The sequence below is a fragment of the Triticum urartu genome, chromosome 3A (genome assembly GCF_056163025.1).
Source record: "Triticum urartu cultivar PI428250 chromosome 3A, HENAU_Tu73, whole genome shotgun sequence".
NCBI classification, from domain to species: Eukaryota; Viridiplantae; Streptophyta; class Magnoliopsida; order Poales; family Poaceae; genus Triticum; species Triticum urartu.
In genome coordinates, this window is record NC_141875.1 from 688679220 (window position 1) to 688691502 (window position 12283).

General features: G+C 45.3%; 1 pseudogene; it reads left to right on the plus strand.

Moving 5' to 3' along the window:
* Window positions 1-1981: 1981 nt before the first annotated feature.
* Window positions 1982-2848, plus strand: LOC147981654 (serpin-Z1 pseudogene; annotated as a pseudogene).
* Window positions 2849-12283: the final 9435 nt, after the last annotated feature.

Here is a 12283-nt window from a genome sequence, read left to right on the forward strand (position 1 = left end):
TTTTAACGGGAGATGAAAAAAATAGCACATGTCTCTTATGTGATAATCATTCTCAAGACTCTTCACAGGTGCAATGACCATTCAGCATGAATGATGAGCCTAAAAAACAATGACAACATGCCGAACAATGGACCGACTGAGGGTAGGATTTTTCAGGATGCAAATTTGAAACATGAGATGTTTCCTTGAGTCAGGCTAGTTCAGCTTATTATTTCATTCAGAAATTTAATGGTAAAATTGAAATAAATTATATTGTTAATAGTTTTGGACATGATGTCTTGAGCCAAATTTAGAAGCAAAATGGAAAGAAATAATATTATGAACAAATTTTAAGGTGATAATAGCATCAAGCAGATTAATCTGGAGTAACAGTGGCCGCAAGAAAAACTTGCATGTTTGTGAGGTGAGAGTTGGTACCTTGTCTAGACCTCCTCCCCTTCGAATCGCTGCCTGATGTGGCTACTATTGTGAACTCCAAACCCTAGTTCCCTTGCCCCCGGACTATAACACTGCTCCTTCTATGTCCTGAACTCCTGATCTAGTGCGCCTTGCTGCTCCTAAGCGTATATATCATACATTCTTAAGAAATTGATCCTCATTACTAGCATTCTTTGCATGCACACTATCCACGTGATGATGGCATGATGCCACATGAGCGATCAGTTTCCAAACAACCTGTCCACCTATGCAATTCATTATTCACTATTTCACATCTCCACATCAAATCTGCAGCGTCATTGATTTTTCTTTTATACTTATTCATGCCTGGTCGCTGAACCGAGCGACTCTTTTCCGCTTCCGTAACCAACAAATGAGCCAGTCTAGTAGTTTCCGCTTCCGTAAAAACGCCCCACTGGCCGCATGTAAGCCATTGGGGTCACCGGCTCACCACATCCTTATCCTGTCTGCACTCCTCCTCTCCCGATCCCTCTCTTTCTCTGCTCAGGTTTTCTCGCGGCGCACAGCACCTCTGCCCTCACCTCAAGCCTTGCGCCCTTGCCACCGGGTTAGTGGTTAACCATGACCTACACTGCGCCGTCGACCTACCATTGCAGAGAAGTTGCAGATTCTGGGAGAGCGACCACGCTCTGCCTAGAGAAGTCACCGGTCATGCCATCTTCTCGCATTGGCCATGTGAAAGGTGGGAGGATACAGACTGGACCTTCTTTCTTGCCCTCGTGAGTTAAAAAATTAGGACGACGATAACTGCCACACGTGTGGGCATTAAGGGGTCTGCCCACACATTTTATGTGGTGTTTAAGAGGACCAACTCATACGCCTACATGTGGGCAAAACAATTAGCGTTCACACTTCCCTTTTTTTCCTTACGGTCCTTCTCACACGCCTACGTGTGGGCAAAATGCATAACGCCCACACGACCTCTCTCAGCCACCTACCTTACGGTCCCGCACGCCCCACATGACAGTCACCACGCGTCCCCGCAGTTGCCATGGTCCGGACCCTCTTCAATGTCCGTTTACTTGCAGTTGCCATGTCGTCGAACTACCGTTGCCATGATTGCTCAACTGCAGTTGCCATCTCAGGTCAAGTGCCAGATGCTATTTTGGACAACTGCAGTTGTTGCCATGTATGGTCTGGTTTGCTATAGTTGCCATGATTTGAGAACTTTAGAGGTTGCCACCTACTAACACTAAGCAGTTGCCATGTATGGTCTGGTTTACTACAGTTGCCATGATTTGAAAAGATTAAGAGTTGTCACCTACTAACACTAGGCAGTTGTCGTGTAGCGCTACAAAGAGACATGGCAAAACAACATGTTCGGGTAAAAGAGAGAGTTGCCATCTGCTTACAAGCATACTAGGGCAGTTGCCGTGTACCCTGCAAAACACATGTCAACTAACATGTTCGGGTAAAAAAAGAGAGAGTTGCCATCTGCTTACAAGCACACTAGGGCAGTTGCCATGTACGCTGCAAAACGCATGGCAACTGGCAGCTTGGGTGTGGGAGAGAAGACGGGCGTGTGGGCGAGATGGCAAATGCACACACACTAGCCCTTATGCATGAGTGAAAACTGGCGTGTGGGCGAACTGCTAAACGCCCACACACCGGCCCCTCCATGTGTTGAAACGGACGTGTGGGCGACCGGATGAATGCCCACACTCCAGCCCAGTCCTACGTGACACCATAAACATGCCAAGATTTGTGCACCCACAAACGGATGCCCGGCTCACGCAGCAGCACAGATTCTACCTGCTCAACGGCGGCCATGTCCGCGTGCCGTTCATGTCCAGCCGCGAGAGCCAGCACATCGGCTGCTGCCCCGAGTGGAAGGTCCTGAAACTCCTCTACGCGTCCGGCCGCGGCGGCGAGCACCTGCGGCGGCACTTCGCCATCTACGTCTACGGTCTACCTCCCGAACGAGCTCCACGGCCTGCCGCCCGAGCATGCTGCAGAAGCTGGCCTCGAGCCCGGAGCTGCTCGAGGCGGGCTCCATGGACCTGAGAAACATGGTCCCCGTGCGCGACTTCCGGCCGCCAAAGTTCACCGTGTCGTACAAGACGGAGGCGACGGGGCTGCTGCAGGGCCTCGGGCTGCGCCTGCCGTTTGACCATAGCGCCGCCCACTTCTCGGAGATGCTGGAGGAATCCACGGGGTCCCGCGTCGTGTCCAACGTCTACCACCAGTCCCTGGTGGAGGTAAACGAGGAAGGGACCGAAGCTGCGCGACGAGCGCGGTAACCTGTTTTTCTTTTACCCGTCCCGCGGTGATGAGCACGCCGGTCAAATACGTGGACTTCGTCGCCGACCACCCTTTCATGTTCTTGATCAAGGAGGAGCTCACCGGCGTCGTCGTGTTCGCCGGGCAAGTTGTCGATCCTTCGTCGTAATTCCCATGCTGGCTCGTATTAGCCTTCACACCGTGCCTTTGCCTTGTAACCGCGGTGACTTGCACAATATATGTACTAATGGTGACCTGACCATGGTAGCTAAGTATATTACCTTATCTTGATTATTCTTTTGAGAAAGAAATTGATTTGGTGAAATCTCTTTTGAGCGGAACTGTGTGTTGAAAATAATTTCGAAAACATTTTAAATAAGTCGGAAGATTTCTTGTCTTTATCAACCGCATCCGGCGTGGTCCGATCCCACACGATCGTGTGGCACGAGCGCTGTCTCCCACAAGGCGAGCGCTCTGTCTCCCACAAGCGAAGGTAGCCAAGTTCAGGAGGGAGTAAGAGGATCTCAGCCCTTAGGCGAGCACCGGCATTAGGGTGAAGGGCGGCAAAGTGAAAGAGGTTTTCATCAAACACCACATCCCTGGAGATGTATACACGTCCTGTGGCGATATCAAGGCACTTGTAGCCTTTATGCAAATTACTGTAACCAAGGAAAGCACACTGCTTTGATCAAAATTGAAGTTTATGAGTGTTATAAGGACGTAGATTAGGCCAACAAGAACATCCAAAAATCCTAAGAGAGGACTAGTTGGGAGTTCCACCAAATAATCTAGTAAGAGGAGTTTCATGATTTATGACTTTACTTGGCACCCTATTGATCAAGTAGGTTGCAGCAAGAAAGGCCTCATCCCAAAATTTCAAGGGCATAGAGGCTTGGGCTAGCAAGGATAGGCCAACCTCAACAATGTCAATGTTTGCGCTCAGCTGACCCATTCTGCTGATGAGCATGAGGGCATGGGACATGGTGTGAAATACCAATTTTTGTGAAGAAAGAGTTCAATTTTTCGTACTCCCCTCCCCAATCTGTTTGAAGAGCAAGAATCTTTCGATCAAAACGTCGTTCAACAAAGTTTTGGAAGTCATGAAATTTCTAGAAAAACTTCAATTTTGTGCTTGATGAGATAGATCCATGTGAATTTACTAAAATCATCGATAAAACTCACATAATATTTTTTTCCTACTGTTTCAATAGCAGGCCTCCATACATCAGAGAAAACAAGTTCCAAAGGAGGTTTTGATTCACTCAAGGATTGAGGATAAGGTAACTGGTGACTTTTGCCTTTTTGACAGGCGTCACATACATGCTTATTGCTATCATTATTGACACACGGGAGCTTATTCTCACTAAGAATCTTCCTAACAACAGTGGAAGAAGGGTGACCTAGACGTCTTTGCCACCAATCCGGAGGTGGTTTGGTGACATTGAGCACATGCTTCTGGACGTGTTCCCCGGCGTGTTTGACAGGATAGACCTCTTCTACCCCTGCCTCGAAGAAGGACCTTCCTCGTTTCTAGATCCTTGGTGAGAAAAAAATGAGGGTGAACTTCAACAATAGTGTTATTGTCAAGAGCAAGTTTACTTGCAGAAATCAAATCTTTAGTTGCCTCTGGAACATGAAGAACATCTTTTAGATGAAGATTACGATCAATAGACATACCTGATCCATTTGGAGTATGAATCTGATCGTTTCCCGTGTACCTCTCCCGGAAGGTCAGCTTTTCCAGATCACTGGTAATATGGTCGGTTGCACCACTATGCTCTCCTCCCTGATACAAAGAGTCGTAGCGCTTCCAGCACTTCCAGGCGGGGTGGCCAAAGTTTACCATAGATCTGGCACACCGGCTTGGCAGAGGAGTTGTTGTTGTTGCTGTAGTTCCCCCTGCCTCCACCGTGTCCTCCTGGGTTGCCGCGACCACGGTTGTGGTCACCACCATGGCCACGATCACCGCCGCCGACGGGTTTGTTGTGTTGGGGATCATAGCAGAAATTTAAAATTTTCTACGCATCACCAAGAGTAATCTAGCAACGAAGGGAAGGGGAGTGCATCTACATACCCTTGTAGATCGCGACGCGGAAGCATTGCAAGAACGCGGATGAAGGAGTCGTACTCGTAGCGATTCAGATCGCGATTGATTCCGATCTAAGCGCCGAACCACGGCGCCTCCGCGTTCGACACACGTGCAGCCCGGTGACGTCTCCCACGCCTTGATCTAGCAAGGGGAGAAGGAGAGGTTGGGGAAGACTCCGTCCAGCAGCAGCACGACGGCGTGGTGGTGGTGGAGGAGCGCGAGACTCCAGCAGGGCTTCGCCAAGCACTACGAGAGACGAGGAGTGAGAGAGGTAGGGCTGCGCCAAGAGAGAGATCATCCCGTGTGTTTTACAGACCCCAATACCTCAAGTATATATAGCGGAAGGGGAGGGGCTGCGCCCCCATCTAGGGTTCCCTCCCCAGGGGTGGCGGCAGCCCCCAAAACCCATCTATGGTGCGGCCAAGGGGGGAAGAGGGGGGGGGGCGCCCTAGAGTGGGCCTTAAGGCCCATCTGGACCTAGGGTTTGCCCCCTCCCGCTCTCCCTGCGCCTTGGGCCTTGGTGGGGGGGGGGGCGCACCAGCCCACCTGGGGCTGGTCCCCTCCCACACTTGGCCACGCAGCCTTCTGGGGCTGGTAGCCCCACCCGGTGGACCCCCGGGACCCTCCCGGTGGTCCCGGTACGTTACCGATAGCACCCGAAACTTTTCCGGTGACCAAAACGGGACTTCCCATATATAAATCTTTACCTCCGGACCATTCCGGAACTCCTCGTGATGTACGGGATCTCATCCGGGACTCCGAACAACATTCGGTAACTGCGTACATACTTTCCCTATAACCCTAGCGTCATCGAACCTTAAGTGTGTAGACCCTACGGGTTTGGGAACCATGCAGACATGACCGAGACAACTCTCCGGCCAATAACCAACAGCGGGATCTGGATACCCATGTTGGCTCCCACATGTTCCACGATGATCACATCGGATGAACCACGATGTCGAGGATTCAATCAATCCCGTATTCAATTCCCTTTGTCTACTGGTATGATACTTGCCCGAGATTCGATCGTCGGTATCCCGATACCTTGTTCAATCTCGTTACCGGAAAGTCTCTTTACTCGTTCCGTAACACATCATCCCGTGATCAACTCCTTGGTCACATTGTGCACGTTATGATGATGTCCTATCGAGTGGGCCCAGAGATACCTCTCCGTCACACGGAGTGACAAATCCCAGTCTCGATTCGTGCCAACCCAACAGACACTTTCGGAGATACCCGTAGTGCACCTTTATAGCCACCCAGTTACGTTGTGACGTTTGGTACACCCAAAGCATTCCTACGGTATTCGGGAGTTGCACAATCTCATGGTCTAAGGAAATGATACTTGACATTAGAAAAGCTTTAGCATACGAACTACACGGTCTTGTGCTAGGCTTAGGATTGGGTCTTGTCCATCACATCATTCTCCTAATGATGTGATCCCGTTATCAACGACATCCAATGTCCATGGTCAGGAAACCGTAACCATCTATTGAGCAACGAGCTAGTCAACTAGAGGCTTACTAGGGACATGGCGTTGTCTATGTATCCACACATGTATCTGAGTTTCCTATCAATACAATTCTAGCATGGATAATAAACGATTATCATGAACAAGGAAATATAATAATAACTAATTTATTATTGCCTCTAGGGCATATTTCCAACATGTTGTTGAAGCCACGACCCCCGCCGCGACCACCGTTGCCGATGGCGTTGTTGTTCTTGTTGAAGCCGCGTCCACGCGGCGCCGCATTTGTGGACAACTGAGAGGACCCGCCGCGAAGATTCAGTCGAGTCTCAAAGCTCAAAAGCTGTGAGAACAGCTCCGGACCCCTGACAGGCTCTACCCGGGAGCACATGGCCGACACCACTGGGTCAAACTCCTCGTCGAGTCCAGCAAGAATGTGGAAGCTCACCTCTTCCTTGTCCACGATCTTCCCTGAAGCAATTAATTCATCACAGGGAGTTCGGACCATACCAACATACTCTGTGATCGTGGAGTTGCCCTTCTGAAGATTGGCTAGGGCAATACTGACGTTGACGGTCTGCGCCCGGGTATGCGACGCAAGCATCCCTTGCACAGTGTTCCACAGCTCAGCTGCGGTGTGACAGGTTGCCACTTGGACGGCCATCTCGCGCGGCAACGTGCTCAGCAGGTATGATAAAACTCGCTGACCCCGCGCATATCACACACCAAACTCTAGGTTCGGTGCCTTGGTCTTGGTTTTGCCGTCATCGCCGGTGACGTCAATGGTCATGGGCGGAGCCGGCTGCCTGGTGTCGAGGAAGTTTGCAATCTGCGCTCCCCTGATGGCTGAGAGCACCGTGGCACGCCATAAGGCCTCGTTCCCTCTCGTAAGTTTCTCGGTTGCGTTGTGTGCAAACAGAGATGGGGGGAAGGAAGAGCTCGCCATGGATGAACCCGAGGTAGGCTCTGATTACCATGAAAGAAAAGAGGTGAAGCGTATGCCTCTAGGCAGGGACACGTGCGTGTTAAATAGAGAACCAGATTACAATCGGGGTGGCAGGTTGTTGTGTTAGCTTGACCCCTCATCCAAGACTATACAAGATAAGGATCTCTAATGTCCAACAACCTGCCTAAGTTTACAACACACGAGCACAAGTTACACCCCCATGACATATGTCACGTTACAACTACAACTATATCATTTAACACAATCTAGTTGAAAGATTCGGAATTCTAGTTGCAGGAAACAAAGGCTGAAAGTCTAGGTACAACAATCCTATGGTCACAGGAATAAAATGGAATTAAGTTTCTAGGAACAAGTCTTGGAACAACAACTATAGTCACAGGCTAGCACATGCTCAAGAAGCTATGAATCAACTATGAAAATGCTGAAGCAAAACGTCTAAGAAACAAAAAAATTGTACTCCAGAAACTTGGGCACTATGAAAAATTCATGTCACTTGGAAGTTCGAATTACTGTGAAGTTTAACTGAGAATACAAAGAAGTTCAATCTGAAACTAATGTTCAGAAAATAGACTAAAAAAAGTCAGGCTCTGCACTGAAACTAGTTGGCATTCAAACTCTGGAAATATTCTTAGATGCTATAGGAAAGATAGAAGAACATAACAACACAGTAAAGGGTCAAGAAACTAAGGGGCAAAGATGTTCATATGAACCAATTGGAAAATGATCAAACAAAAATTCGAGGAACAAAGGGCGGAATTTGAGAAACTTTGGCACTACACAAGAGCTCAAATTACTGTCACTTGTCGATCAGCTTACTGTGACCTCCTCTTTGTAATTGTGTCTACATAAAAAAAGTTAAGATAATCAAGGTTTGCTCGTTGCAGGAACACAATGAACCAATGACAAGTGAAGCGTATGCGCAAAATCCATGGGATGTCAACCTATTTAACAACATTGAGCTGGACAAGGTATATACAAAAAGTGTAGCTAAAACAATATATACATGCCCAGCAACTGAAAAAACTTCAAAGGCTTACAAGTTATAATGTTTACAGGTAAATGAAGAGCAAGACTGCCAAAAACCTACTACATCGCACACATCAGACAATATACAAAAACAACAAGAATCAGAAGGCAATTCAGATGTTATGCGAGAAAACAAAAATACAGATCAAACTCAGAATGACGAAGAAATCATTAATGAAGAGGTCACTAAACTGTCTACTATCGAGTCTCGGCACTCTAGTTATAAACTTAAAATACAGAGATCACCATAGAAAACCAATAAGAACTAGCATTCACTAGTTCACTGAATGTTACAACATATACAGATGAGTAGGTCCTACACAAAGCAAAATCAAACAAGTGTTTTTACACTGTAGTTACAGAGGAATGTAAAAAGAACCTGTCAAATTAAATTACACTAGAGGACAAGGAATTTACGGTGGCATGCAAATGGTAATTACAATACTAGACCACTAAAATTTCAGTGGTAAGCAATAAAAATTACAATAGTGAACCAGGGTGAAAAAATCCTTTGAAATTACAGTTTGAATTACATCGCTAGACCACTCAAATTACCGTAAGCAAACTATAATTATAGTGCTAGACCACTGGAACTACAATGTAAATACAATGTATTTTATGGTAGAACTTATATTGTAAAATATAGTAGTATTATAGAGCAAATGGCAGTGAGTTTCACAGTAATTGCAGTACATACAATTTAATTTACACTAGAATTACACTGTAAATACAATATAATTACAGCTGAATCCTAGTGACATTTTACAGTAGATTTAGAGAGTAAATATAGTAGTACTGTAAGTGAATTAGAATGTAATTTACAAATAGATTTACAGTGTAATTTACAAGTAATTCTAAGGTAAATGTCCCTAAGATTCCAACTGACATGCAACTCCCTCTTCCTAACAACATAAACACCCACAAACTGAAGGACATATCACTGTAAAACACCGACACCCACAGACCAGAAAAATATAGAATGTAAAGGGATAGTTTGTTACCCAACATAGATAACATGTAGCCTAATAAAAGAAATTACACATAAAGGAGAAAATAGAACTAACAAAAATTATCAGGCAACTTTCCACACGCCTTGCAAAATACCAAAAACTCAGATTAGCACAAAAAGCATGACAACAACAGAATACCGATAAGCAAAACAAAATTAACAAAAACAGTAAGCATAGCTCTAGCATAACAGAAGAAGACCAAAAACACACACTATAATTACAGTGAACATCGCACTAAAATTACACTATGATTTACAATGTACAATTACTGATAAGATAGGTAATTACAGTCCAAGTCCACTAAAGATTTACAGTGTAAAATCACTGATAAGGTAGTAAAGTGCACTAAAATATTCCCTATGAATTACAATATAAATTCAAAAGACATGATAAAGGAATTACACTAAAAAAATGACGGTGATACCACACTAAAATTCACCTATGATTTACAGTGTAAATCAAAATCACAGAGATAGAGTAAAAAATACACTATAGTGTAATTGCACTAAAAAGATATATTAATTAGAATAAGAAATCCTCTACAAATTACAGAGTAAGTCCAATGATAAGATGGAGTAATTACACTAAAATAATCCCTTATGAATTAAAGTGTAAAATTCACAAACAAGATAGAGTAATTAACCTAAAACTCCACGCAGATTTGCACTGTAATTTCACTTTGAAGATAGTAAACAACACTAAAATTATGCGATGATTTGCACTGTAATTTCACTGGAAAAATATAGTAAATAACACTAAATTCCACTGTCATTTTACATTGTAATTCCACTATTGATAATACAAAAATTACACTAAGATTTACGCTGCAAGTTCACTATCAAGTTACAGTAAATAAACACTAAAATTATTTTGTGATACAAAGAGCAATTTCAATGATAGGAAAAAAATACACTCTGGAGTACTATAACATTGACACAAGATCATGCTGGAAATACAAGAAAAAAAAAGCACTGATAGTAGACTAAAAACACACACATAAATACCACTTACTACCAGTGTAAAAACACTGTAAGTAATGACTACAGTGAGGTTTACACTGAAAATATACACTGCAAATAACCCAACTCATATATTGAAACAACATAGCAAATTCAACTAAATAACACCACTAAAATATACACTAAATTTCTTTTACCCGCAAAAAAACACCACTAAAAATATACAAAAATAACAGGAATACACCGAATCGGGACTGTAATAAAAATGTCTGAAAATAGGACCGTAACTCCATGCTATGTTTGTTTACTGAATATTCAGACACAACACGGACACTACCTGCAACTCTATACTAACATGAATTCAGAGCAACAACAGAAAACTAAAACAACCCGGGGAATAGAATCTACATCCACCCAAAAAAATGAGAATCCAAAAGACCAGGGGACTGAACACGACCCAGCATCTTCGATTGTGCATTTGCACAAAGTACTACAACTAAACGAGACAGCCCAATCAAACAACTCCCACCAACTAACCCGAATAATAGATCAAATCACTCCAGCAGGGGAACCAACACAGATAGCAGACGAATTTCAATCCCACAAACAACACAATTGAATACATCTACACGAATAGCTGTGAGGGGATCAACACACGAAGCTAACATAGGGGGATAAAGAACAAATTTGGCCACGAAAACGCTACACACAACTAACACACGGATTTGAGAAGCATAAGAAATCGTCGAAGGATACCCAAAAATAGATGAATAGAAGCGGCGGGCGGGGGAGACGGGGGCCGGGGAGGGTGCGGGGTTGGAGTGAGATGCTGCAGACCCAAGGTGGGAGATACAGCGGGGCAGCTGGAGGGAGATTTCCGGACGCCCGAATACCACCTATTCGAGCGAGCAGCGAGGGGAGCTCCAAATTGCCATGGTTACCTATACGAAATGAGAAGCAGAAAGGACGAGGATGGGAAGAGATAGGAGAAAGGATAAAAAAAAAGAAACTGCCAACGGGGCCGAGAGCGAGGGAAAACATAACGGGTCTCCCGGTAGTTAGCTGGCCCGATAAGAAAACTCGCCAATTCTGCACGAATCTCAGCACAGAGATCGCATGGCTCACAAAATGGATGAAAGCCAATTGTTTTCATCCGGCTGAAAAATAGCAATTCCATCTTTTTTTCGTGTCAGCTATTGGTTAGGTATATCTGAAAATGAAGCTAGTCTCAGTCAGATCTATTATCGTTCATCTGTGTTGCTTTGTTATCTGCAATTAAATTTTTGGTGGGAGGGTATGGGGGACATATGCCCGCCCCCCACACTCCCCTGCTGCCTACTGGCCCGATTCCACTCACTGTCACTGTCTTCGTCTCTTGTCCCCCTCCCTCCTCTCCTCCTTGGCACCCAAGCTGAGCAGGAGGAAGATCGATCGAAGAACGAGCTTTTTCAACAGGTAGTCCACGTGCATGCACATGTGTATACATACGTTATTTTCTTTGAAAAGGAGGATCACCCCGGCCTAGGTGTATACGTACGTAGCCGCCATCACTAGTTAGCTATTGATCAGGGTGTTCCGTGGCTACCTTGACCATCAGGAAAAGGTTGGAGAAGGCGGATGTGGCCTGCAGGAACCATGCCACGAAGTCCAGGATGACGCTACGCTGGAATCCACCGCAGGCCAGCTTGGGGTAGGTCTGCAGAACTCAATGTCCTTGACAAAGAGGACCCTGACAAAGGCAAAGGCGAAGGCCACCGACAAGGAAAGAAGAGCCACGGTCTACACATGGACACATCATGCATGCATGGATGCATGTCAGGCATAAATATATGGCTAGCCTAGCTAGGTTTGAGAAAGAAACAAGCATGTAAGGAACAAAAATGTTGATGTTGCACGTACCCTGTCACCCAGCGCCAGAAGGACGACGATGTTTCTCGAGTTGCAGATCCACCCAAATTGGTGTCTGAGTTGATTGATGATTTAAATGCTCGATTGAATAGAGAGTTAATTGAGGAAAATTTTGTACCAATTTATGCAGCAACGATATCACAAATACAGATTTTGTGTTGACAAACATTGATG